The sequence below is a fragment of the Kogia breviceps genome, chromosome 7 (assembly GCF_026419965.1).
Source record: "Kogia breviceps isolate mKogBre1 chromosome 7, mKogBre1 haplotype 1, whole genome shotgun sequence".
NCBI lineage: Eukaryota > Metazoa > Chordata > Mammalia > Artiodactyla > Physeteridae > Kogia > Kogia breviceps.
Genome location: NC_081316.1, coordinates 65,689,431 through 65,702,243, shown reverse-complemented (window position 1 = coordinate 65,702,243; position 12,813 = coordinate 65,689,431). Strand labels below are relative to the sequence as shown.

At 36.4% G+C, this 12,813-nt stretch overlaps 1 protein-coding gene across 1 annotated transcript in view; it reads left to right on the top strand.

The window, feature by feature from the left end:
• RNF169 (ring finger protein 169) overlaps positions 1-12,813 on the top strand; it is a 95,452-nt gene that overhangs the window by 77,861 nt on the left and 4,778 nt on the right. The window lies entirely within an intron of this gene.

Below are 12,813 nucleotides of genomic sequence, written 5' to 3'. Positions count from 1 at the left end.
CAAATTAAGAATAATAATGTTAACATGGTGATATGTCAACCACATAACTGTAGTATAAATGTTAAAAGGACAAGAGTATTAAAAATAACTATAGCTAAACTAATTTGTTAATGAATACACAATATAAAAACACATCAAGTGTTTTTGACATTGAAATGTTTGTGACATTAGAAACAAAATGGAAGACAGTAAAAGGGTAAAGTGATCGAAGTTAAGTTGTTATCAAGCATAAAATAGACTCATATCTATAAGATGTTTTTTTTTTTTTTTTTTTTTTTTTTTTTTGCGGTATGCGGGCCTCTCACTGCTGTGGTCTCTCCCGTTGCGGAGCACAGGCTCCGGACGCACAGGCTCAGCAGCCATGGCTCACGGGCTTAGTTGCTCCGCGGCATGTGGGATCTTCCCGGACCAGGGCACGAACCCGTGTCTCCTGCATCGGCAGGCGGATTCTCAACCACTGCGCCACCAGGGAAGCCCTATAAGATGTTTTATGTAAGCCTCATGATAGCCACAAAGCAAAAACCTACAGTGAATTCACATAAAATAAAAAGGGAATCAAAGCATACCTCTATAGAAAATCATCAGTTCACAAAGGAAGGCCACAAGAGAGGGATTAAGGAACAAGAGAACTACAAAACAGCTAGAAAACAATGACTAAGATGGCATTAGTAAATCCTTACATATCAGTAATCACTCTAAATGTAAATGGATTAAATTCTATCAAAAGTCATAGAGTGGACTTGCACAAGCCACTTAGCATCATCCACCAGAGCACAGACAGCAGAAGCAAGAAGAACTACAATCCTGCAGCCTGTGGAACAAAAACCACATTCACAGAAAAATAGACAAGATACAAAGGCAGAGGGCTATGTACCAGCTGAAGGAACAAGATAAAATCCCAGAAAAAAAACTAAATGAAGTGGAGATAGGCAACATTCCAGAAAAAGAATTCAGAATAATGATAGTGAAGATGATCCAGGACCTTGGAAAAAGAATGGAGGCAAAGATCGAGAAGATGCAAGAAATGTTTTAAAAAGACCTAGAAGAATTAAAGAACAAACAAACAGAGATGAACAGTACAATAACAAATGAAAACTACACTAGAAGGAATCCATAGCAGAATAACTGAGGCAGAAGAACAGATAAGTGACCTGGAAGACAGAATGGTGGAATTCACTGCTGCAGAACGGAATCAAGAAAAAAGAATGAAAAGAAATGAAGACAGCCTAAGAGACCTCTGGGACAACATTAAACGCAACAACACTTGCATTATAAGGTTCCCAGAAGGAGAACACAGAGAGTAAGGACCTGAGAAAATATTTGAAGAGATTGTAGTCCAGAACTTCCCTAACATTGGAAAGGAAATAGCCACCCAAGTCCAGGAAATGCAGAGAGTCCCATACAGGATAAACCCAAGGAGAAACATGCCGAGACACATAGTAATCAAACTGGCAAAAATTAAAGACAAACATTATTGAAAGTAGCAAAGGAAAAAGGACAAGTAACATACAAGGGAACTCCCATAAAGTTAACAGCTGATTTCTCAGCAGAAACTCTAGAAGCTAGAAGGGAGTGGCATGATATACTTAAAGTGATGAAAGGGAAGAACCTACAACCAAGATTACTCTACCCAACAAGGATCTCATTCAGATTCGATGGAGAAATCAAAAGCTTTACAGACAAGCAAAAGCTAAGAGAATTCAGCACCACCAAACCAGCTCTACAACAAATGCTAAAGGAATTTCTCTAAGTGGGAAACACAAGAGAAGAAAAGAACCTACAAAAACAAACCCAACTCAATTAAGAAAATGGTCATAGGAACATACATATCAATAATTACCTTAAACGTTAATGGATTAAATGTTCCAATGAAAAGACACAGGCTTGCTGAATGGTTACAAAAACAAGACCCATCTATATGCTGTCTACAAGAGACCCACATCAGACCTAGGGACACATACAGACTGAAAGTGAGGGGATGGAAAAAGATATTCCATGCAAATGGAAATCAAAAGAAAGCTGGAGTAGCAATACTCATATCAGATAAAATAGACTTTAAAATAAAGAATGTTACAAGAGACAAGAAAGGATACTACATAATGATCAAAGGATCAATCCAAGAAGAAGATATAACAATTATAAATATATATGCACCCAACATACGAGCACCTCAATACATAAGGCAACTGCTAACAGCTCTAAAGGAGGAAATTAACAATAACACAATAATAGTGGGGGACTTTAACACCTCACTTACACCAATGGACAGATATCCAAAATGAAAATAAATAAGGAAACATAAGCTTTAAATGACACAATAGACCAGATAGATTTAATTGATGTTTATAAGACATTCCATCCCAAAACAGCAGATTACACTTCTCAAGTGCGCACGGAACATTCTCCAGGATAAATCACGTCTTGGGTCACAAATCAAGCCACAGTAAATTTAAGAAAATTGAAATCATGTCAGATATCTTTTCTGACCACAATGCTATGGGATTAGAAATGAATTACAGGGAAAAAAATGTAAAAAATACAAACACATGGAGGCTAAACAATACGTTACTAAATAACCAAGAGATCAATGAAGAAATCAAAGAGTAAATCAAAAAATACCTAGAGACAAATGACAATGAAAACACGACGATCCAAAACCTATGGGATGCAGCCAAAGCAGTTCTAAGAGGGAAGTTTATAGCTATACAAGCCTACCTCAAGAAACAAGAAAAATCTCAAATAAAGAATCTAACCTAACACCTAAAGGAACTAGAGAAAGAAGAACAAACAAAACCCAAAGTTAGCAGAAGGAAAGAAATCATAAAGTTCAGAGCAGAAATAAATGAAATAGAAACAAAGAAAACAACAGGAAGGATCAATACAACTAAAAGCTGGTTCTTTGAGAAAATAAAATTGATAAACCATTAGCCAGACTCATCAAGAAAAAGAGGGAGAGGACTCAAATTAATAAAAATAGAAATGAAAAAGGAGAAGTTACAACAGACACCACAGAAATACAAAGCATCCTAAGAGACTACTACAAGCAACTCTGTGCCAATAAAATGGACAACCTGGAAGAAATGGACAAATTCTTAGAAAGGTATAACCTTCCAAGACTGAACCAGGAAGAAATAGGAAATATGAACAGACCAATCACAAGTAATGAAATTGAAACTGTGATTAAAAATCTGTCAACAAACAAAAGTCCAGGACCAGATGGCTTCACAGGTGAATCCTATCAAACGTTTAGAGAAGAGCTAACACCCATGCTTCTCAAACTCTTCCAAAAAATTGTGGAGAAAGGAACACTATCAAACTCATTCTATGAAGCCACCATCACCGTGATACCAAAACCAGACAAAGAGACTACAAAAAAAGAAAATTACAGACTAATATCACTGATGAATATAGATGCAAAAATCCTCAACAAAATACTAGCAAACAGAATCCAACAACACATTAAAAGGATCATACACCATGATCAAGTGGGATTTATCCCAGGGATGCAAGGATTCGTCAATATACGCAAATCAATCAATGTGATACGCTATATTAACAAATTGAAGAATAAAAACCATATGATCATCTCAATAGTTGGAGAAAAAGCTTTTGACAAAATTCAACACCCATTTATGATAAAAAACTCTCCAGAAAGTGGGCATAGAGGGAACCTACCTTAACATAATAAAGGCCATACACGAGAAACCCACAGCAAACATCATTCTCAATGGTGAAAAACTGAAAGCATTTCCTCTAAGATCAGGAACAAGACAAGGATGTCCACTCTCACCACTATTATTCAACATAGTTTTGGAAGTCCTAGCCATGGCAGTCAGAGAAGAAAAAGAAATAAAATGAATACAAATTGGAAAAGAAGAAGTAAAACTGTCACTGTTTGCTGATGACATGATACTATACATAGAGAATCCTAAAGATGCCCCCAGAAAACTACTAGAGCTAATCAATGAATGTGGTAAAGTTTCAGGATACAAAATTAATGCACAGAAATCTCTTGGATTCCTATACACTAATGATGAAAAACCTTAAAGAGAAATTAAGGAAACACTCCCATTTACCATTGCAAAAAAAAGAATAAAATACCTAGGAATAAACCTACATAGGGAGACAAAAGACCTGTATGCAGAAAACTATAAGACACTGATGAAAGATATTAAAGATAATACCAACAGATGGAGAGATATATCATGTTCTTGGATTAGAAGAATCAATATTGTGAAAATGACTATACTATCCAAAGCAATCTACAAATTCAATGCAATCCCTATCAAATTACCAATGGCATTTTTTACGGAACTAGAACAAAAAATCTTAAAATTTGTATGGAAACACAAAAGACCCCAAATAGCCAAATCAGTCTTGAGGGGAAAAAAACGGAGCTGGAGGAATCAGACTCCCTGACTTCAGATTATACTACAAAACTACAGTAATCAAGACAAAATGGTACTGGTACAAAAACAGCAACATAGATCAATGGAACAAGATAGAAAACCCAGAGATAAACCCACGCACCTATGGTCAACCAATCTATGACAAAGGAGGCAAGGATATACAGTGGAGAAAAGACAGTCTCTTCAATAAGTGGTGCTGGGAAAACTGGACAGCTACATGTAAAAGAATGAAATTAGAACACTCCCTGACACCGTACACAAAAATAAACTCAAAATGGATTAGAGACCTAAATGTAAGACCAGATCCTATAAAACTCTTAGAGGAAAACATAGGAAGAACACTCTTTGACATAAATCACAGCAAGATCTTTTTTGATCCACCTCCTACAGTAATGGAAATAAAAACAAATATAAACAAATGGGACCTAATGAAACTTCAAAGCTTTTGCATAGCAAAGGGAACCATAAACAAGACGAAAAGACAACCCTAAGAATGGGAGAAAATATTTGCAGATGAATCAATGGACAAAGGATTAATCTCCAAAATATATAAACAGCTCATGCAGCTCAATATTAAAAAAACAAGCAACCCAATCCAAAAATGGGCAGAAGACCTAAATAAACATTTCTGCAAAGAAGACATACAGATGGCCAAGAAAGACATGAAAAGCTGCTCAACATCACGAATTATTAGAGAAATGCAAATCAAAACTACAGTGAGGTATCACCTCACACCAGTTAGAATGGGCATCATCAGAAAATGTACAAACAACAAATGCTGGGGAGGGTGTGGAGAAAAGGGAACCCTCTTGCACTGTTGGTGGGAATGTAAATTGATACAACCACTATGGAGAACAGTATGGAGGTTCCTTAAAAAGTGAAAAATTGAATTACCGTATGATCCAGCAATCCCACTACTGGGCATATACCCAGAGAAAACTATAATTCAAAAAGACACATGCACCCGTGTTCATTGCAGCCCTATTTACAATAGCCAGGTCATGGAAGCAACCTAAATGCCCATCGACAGACGAATGGATAAAGATGTGGTACATAGATACAATGGAATATTACTCAGCCATAAAAAGGAACGAAATTGGGTCATTTGTAGAGACATGGATGGATCTAGAGACTGTCATACAGAGTGAAGTAAGTGAGAAAGACAAAAACAAATATCGTATATTGACGCATACATGTGGAACCTAGAAAAATGGTACAGATGAACCGGTTTGCAGGGCAGAAATTGAGACAGAGATGTAGAGAACAAACGTATGGACACCAACGGGGGAAAGAGGTGGGGGTGGTGGTGTGATGAATTGGGCAATTGGGATTGACATGTATTCACTGATGTGTATAAAATTTACGACCAATAAAAAAAAGTCATAGAGTGGCTGGATGAATTAAAAAAACAAGACTCAACTATATGCTGCCTACAAGTGACTCATTTGACCTTTACTGATACACATAGGCTCAAAGTGAAAAGGGTGGGAAAAGATATTCCATACCAATGAAAACTGAAGTGGGAAAAGCGAGTGGGAGTAGCTCATTTTATATCAGACAAAATGGACTTTAAGCCAAAAATGGTAACAACAGACAAAGAAGGGCATTATATAATGAAAAAGAGGTCAATTTATCAAGAAGATAAAATAGTTGTAAATATATATGCATCCAGAATTGTAGCACCTAAATATATTAAGCAAATAGTAACAGATCTGAAGGGAGAAATAGACAACAATACAATATTAGTAGAGGACTCCAGCAGCTTACTTAAATCAACAATGGATAGATCATCCAGACAGAAAATCAGTAAGGAAATGTTGGAACTGAACTATATTTTAGACCAAATGGACCAAACAGACAGGTACAGAACATTCCATCCAACAGCAGCAGGATACACATTCTTCTCAAGTGCCTATGGAACATTCTGTTCTCTAGGATAGATCTTTCAAGTCACAAAACTAGTCAGCAAATTTAAGAAGATTGAAATCATACAAAGTATCTTTTCTGAGCAGATGGTGTGAAACTAGAAATGAATAACAGGAGGAAAACTGGAAAATTCTCAAATATAGGGGAATTAATCAGCAATTAGTCAACCAGTTAGTCAAAGAAGAAATCAAAAGGGAAATAAAAAATATCTTGAAAGAAGCAAAAATGGAAACACAACATACCAAACTCATGGGATGCAGCAAAAGCAGTTCTGAGAGGGAAGCATATATAGTGATAAACACGTATATTAAGAAAAAAGAAAGATCTCAAGTAAACAACCTAACTTTATACCTCAAAGAACTAGAAAAAGAAGAGCAAATTAAGGCCAGGGTTGCAGAAGGAAGCAAATAACAAAATAAATGGAAACCAGAAAAAAAAAATAGATCAATGAGACTGAGAGCTGATTTTTTTAAAAGATAAAATTACCAAACTTTTAGCTAGGCTAACTAAGGAGGAAAAAGGCTCAAAAAAATAAAATCAGAAATGCAAGAGGAGACATCACAGGTGATACCACAGAAGTACAAAGAATCACAAGAGACTACTGTGAACAATCATATGCCAACAAATTGGATAACCTAAAAGAAATGGATAAATTCCTAGAAACATACAACCAACCAAGACTGAATCATGAAGAAATAGAAGATTTGAACAGAGTAATGAAATTGAGTAATGAGTAATGAAATTGAAATCAGTAATGAAATTGAATCGGTAATAAAATACCTTCCAACAAAGAAAAGCCCAAGACCAGATGGTTTCCCTGGCGAATTCTACCAAACATTTAAAGAAGATTTAATGCTGGTCCTTCTCTAACTCTTCCAAAAAATTGTAGGGGAGGGAACACTCCTAAACTCACTTTATGAATCCAGCATTACCCTGATACCAAAGCCAAATAAGGACACCACAAGAAAAGAAAACTAGAGGTCAATATCCCTGATTAATATAGATGCAATTATTCCAAACAGAATATTAGCAAACTGAATTCAACAGCACATTGAAAGGCTCATACACCATGACTGAGTGGTATTATCCTTGGGTTGCAAGGATGGTTCAACATAGGTAAATCAGTAAATGTGATACACCACATTAATAGAATGAAAGATGATGGGACTTCCCTGGTGGTGCATTGGTTAAGAATCCTCCTGCCAATGCAGGGGACACGGATTCGATCCCTGGTCAGGGAAGATCCCACATGCCGTGGAGCAACTAAGCCCATGTGCCACAACTACTGAGCCTGTGCTCTAGAGCCTGTGAGCCACAACTGCTGGGCCCACATGCCGCAATTACTGAAGCCTGTGCACCTAGAGCCTGTGCTCCGCAACAAGAGAAGCCACTGCAGTGAGAAGCCCCCGCACCCCAACAAAGAGTAGCCCTCACTCACCACAACTAGAGAAAGCCCGTGCATTGCAATAAGACCCAACACAGCCAAAAATAAAAATTAGGGAAAAAAAACATAAGGGGAAAGCTCTTTGATATTGGTCTCACAACAATATTTTGGAGATGACAATAAGCAACAAAAGCAAAAATAAGTAAGTGGTACTACATCAGACTAAAAAGCTTCTTTCACAGCAAAAGAAACAGTCAACAAAATGAAAAGGCAACCAATGGAATGGGAGGAAATATTTGCAAATTTTCTATTTGATAAGGGGTTAATATCCAAATTATATAAGGAACTCATACAATTCAAAAGCAAACATTCCAAGCAATCCAGTTAAAAATTGGCAGAGGAACTGAACGTTTTTCCAAAGAAGACATACAGATGGCCAACAGTTACATGGAAAGTTGCTCAACATCACTAATTATCAGTGAAATGTAAATCAAAACCACAATGAGATATCACCTCACACCTGTTAGAATGACTGTCCTCAAGAATATGAGATGATAAGTGTTGGCAAAGATGTAGAGAAAGGGAAGGAACCTTTGTGCACTGTTAGTAGGAATGTAAACTGGTGCAGCCACTATGGAAAACAGTATGGAGGTTCCTCAAAAAATTGAAAATAGAACTACCATATGATCCAGCAATCCCACTTCTGGGTATGTATCCAAAGAAGTGAAATCAGGATCTCAAAAAGATATCTGCACTCCCACGTTCAATGCAGCATTATTCACAATAGCCAAGATAGGGAAACAACCTTTAAGTGTCCATACATGGATGAATGGATAAAGAAAATGTGAGATAGATGTGTGTGTGTGTGTGTGTGTGTGTGTGTGTGTGTGTGTGTGTGTGTGTGTGTAATTCAGCCATGAGAAAGAAGAAAATCCTGCCATTTTCAACAACATGGATGGACCTTGAGGGCATTGTGCTAAGTGAAGTAAGTCAGAGAGAAAGACAGATATTGTATGTCACTTATAAATGGAATCTTAAAAAGCTGTACTCATAAAAACAGAGTATAATGGTGGTTGCCAGAGGGTGAGGGAAATGGGGAGATGTTGGTCACAGGGTACAAACTTCCAGTTATAAGATGATAAGTTCTGGGCATCTAATGTACAGCATGGTGATTGTAGTTAACAATACTGTATTATATATTTGAAAGTTGCTAAGAGAGTAGATCTTAAATATTCTCACCACACATAAAAAACAAATGGTAATTATGTGAGGTGATGGAGGTATTAACTATCCTTACCATGGAATCATTTCACAATATATGTGTATCAAATCTCAACATATTGTATACCTTAAACTTATACAATATTATATGTCAAACATATCTCAGTAAAAATGGGAAAAAAGAAAAAGCATCCAGATTGCAAAGGAAGAAGTATTCTTCCTTTCACATCTCTATTCACAGATGATGTGGTATTATTTGTAGAAGATCCTAAGGAATTCATGAAAAAACTATTAGAGTTAATAAACAAATTTAGCAAAGTTGCAGGATACAAGAACACCACACAAAAATCAGTTGCATTTTTGTATATTAGCAGTGAACAATGTGAAACTGTAATTAGGGAAGTAATTTCATTTACAGTAGCATCAAAAAAACAAAAACCCATCAACCTAAATTAGGAGTCAACCTAAATGTCCATTGACAGACGAATGGATAAAGAAGATGTGGTACATATATATAATGGAATATTACTCAGCCATAAAAAGGAACGAAATTGGGTCATTTGTAGAGATGTGGATGGATCTAGAGACTGTCATACAGAGTGAAATAAGCCAGAAAGAGAAAAACAAATATTGTATATTAACACATATATGTGGAACCTAGAAAAATGGTACAGATGAACCAGTTTGCAGGGCAGAAATAGAGACACAGATGTAGAGAACAAATGTATGGACACCAAGGAGGGAAAGCAGCGGGGGGGGGTGGTGGTGATGGTGTGATGAATTGGGCAATTGGGAATGACATATATACACTGATGTGTATAAAATTGATGACTAATAAGAACCTGCTGTATAAAAAAATAAATAAAATTCAAAAAACAAAAAAACCAAAAACAAAAACCCAGAATAGTTATGAATAAATTTAACCAAGGAGGTGCAAGACATGTACACTAAAAACTACAAAACATTGTTGAAAGAAATTAAAGAAGACTTTAAGAAATGAAAAGATTTTCTGTGCTCATGGATTAGAAGACTTAATATTGTTAATATGGCAGTACTTCCCAATTTGTTTTTTACACATTCATTACAATACCTATTTAAATTCCAATCTCTTTTTTCACAGAAATGAATAAGCTGACCCTGAAATTCACATATGGAATTGCAAAGGATCCCAAATAGCTAAAACAATCCTGAAAAAGAACAAAGGTGGAGGACTCACACTTCCTGATTTCAAAACTTACTGCAAAGCTACAGAAATCAATAGTATGGTTCTGAAATAAGGGAAGATATATCAATCAGTGGAATAGAATTGAGAGTCCAGAAATAAACCCATACATCTGTGGTCAGTTGATTGTCAGTAATGGTGCCAAGACCATTCAGTGGAGGAAAGAAGAGTCTCTTCACATATGGTGCTGAGACTACTGGATATCCACATGCTAAAGAATGAAGTTGTACTCCAGCTTCACACCATGAACAAAAATTAAGTCAAACTGGTTTAGATACCTAAATGTAAGAGGCAAAACTATGAAACTTTTAAAAGAAAACACTTGAAGAGTTTAGTTGTATAATTACTGCTCTCTTATAGCCCTTTTGTGGTGTGTTGTGGTGAACTTCAGTGACTGGATGCTTCTGTGGGTCAAAATTATCTTTTCATCAACCTGTCTCAAGTGCTTTGCACAGAGTTGGTGCTCAGTAAAGTCTGCTGATCAAATGAATGGAAGAGACTGTGACAGTTTCAGCCATACTGAGGTTTACCAAAAAGATTTTAGATTGTCAGAAACTATTTAGGTGTCCTTGTTGTGTGCTTGAGTGCTGCAAGTGTGAGTTTCTTCCCTAGGCCTTTTCTTTCACCAAAACAGTTTAGAGGGCATGTTAAGAAGTTCTCCCCAGCAACAAGTAATTGTCGTTTGGACATCAGATAACTTGGGCATGTCGCCAGCGTCTTTAAATTTGACTGTTATTGCTGACAAAATGGATGCATAGCCTGTTTTTTAAAAAGTATATATATTAAGCTAATTTTAAATTTTGGAATGTTTGTTAAAGTATAGATCCAGCCTCAGTCTGAACACCTCTAATGACATGGAGCTTAGTCTTCCCAAGGCAGATATCATTGAACTGCTCTTACTATTGAAAGTTATAAAGTTCTCTCTTATGTTGATCAGGAAATCTTTTCCTTTAAGTTTGTACTTGTTTCTCTAATGGAATCATGCGAAACAAGTCACATATTTGATATAGTAATGCTGTCTCTTTCAGCTCTATATACATTCCTCTTGACCCAAAGTAAATGTTATTCACCCCAGCATTTTAATATACTGTACAGTTTACTTTTGGGTAACTTGCACCACTGACAGTTTGTGTGAGTTCTGGGAATGCAAATGAATTTCAGTATTATTCTAGGTAAAATACAAACCAAGCTGACTTGTAAGCTGCTGCCTTTATAGGATAACGTTGAAGTTTCCTTCTTGATCCAAAATATACCTCCCACCAGATGGTACAACTCTCACATTATTTTTATTTTTTGGTTCAGTGTTGAATTTTCTTGGTAAAATGCAAACATGTGATACAGGTTGGCCATCATTTTCTCCTATTAGTACCATAGCATAGATTAGTTCATCAGATTGGAGCCATCTAGCAAGGTGATGTGGCTATGAGACACAGGATGAGAGGGGTTTGAATGGGAGGAATAACACAGAAATGCTGGAATAGGTAGGCTAGGTCTTCACTAGAGATGTAGGGAGAGGAGAGGAACTCTGGGAATGTACCTTATTACCTCCTTTATAAGTTTTCTCTGAACTAATCTGGCATAGTAAAATTTTAAATCTTCTGCTTCAAAGAATAGATATGATTATTCCATTCCAGAGCTAAATAGAATCACTTAAGGAAATAATTTCTGTTTGGGATCATCTACGTGGCTATGTGTCCATCTTGCCTTCTGGCAAATTCTTACTTATCCTTCAAACTACATATGCCATGGGAAGGCTTTTGCAACCCTGCTCTCACTCCATCCCAGGTAATTAATAACTCTCTCTTTTATGCCATTCTTAGGTATAATTTTTTTGTTGTACCATTTCACTGTATTGTATTGAATTATTTGTCTGCTTCACTGGACTCTGATTCCTTGAAGACCTAGACTGTGCCTCATTCTTTTCTGTATTTCCAGTGCCCAGATAGTGCTCATCAGTGACTGGCATATAGTAAGTGTATGTTAAATGCTTATAGAATAGAGTTGTATCACAGGTAAAATATCTCTTGCAAACATTTGTAGAAGCATTAGTCTCACCAGACATGTATTAGGCAAGAGTTGGAGAGTAGAAAACAAAGGTGAGTAAGATAGTCAAGAATCCCTACTTAGAGTCTCTGTGGCAGGTGACAGTCCTCTGTACATAATTCTTACACAGTAAGATTAATGTTATAATACAGGTACTTTGGTTTTTGGTTTGCGTTGTAAAGTCATAATGTAATGCATGTGTAAGACAAAAAAAGAAAAGTCATGTGTTCTTGAAACCTCTTAATTCCAAAGGATGTAGGCCTCTGGAAGCTCAAATGTAATGGATTAAGGGAGAGACTATATTTAATTTTTACTCCTTGCGTAGGAATCTAGTGCATTGCTATGCATTTTATAAGTACTTATATATTTGTTTCATGGCTGATTTAGATTGCTTGAGGAGAGGTTTGGGCCTAATCAAAGGAAAAAAATGTATTGTTTGTAAAGGTGATTTAATACTGTATCCACCCTATTAAGGGAGGTGAGGTGTCACTACATCTCTCTAAGCATGAGTGAAATAGCCATTGGTCTTGCGTTACCTAGGCAGGATCTGAGATTGGAAACAAAGGCTTAAATGAGATGTCCTCTCTGGAGAACTCCCTCTCTCTTTG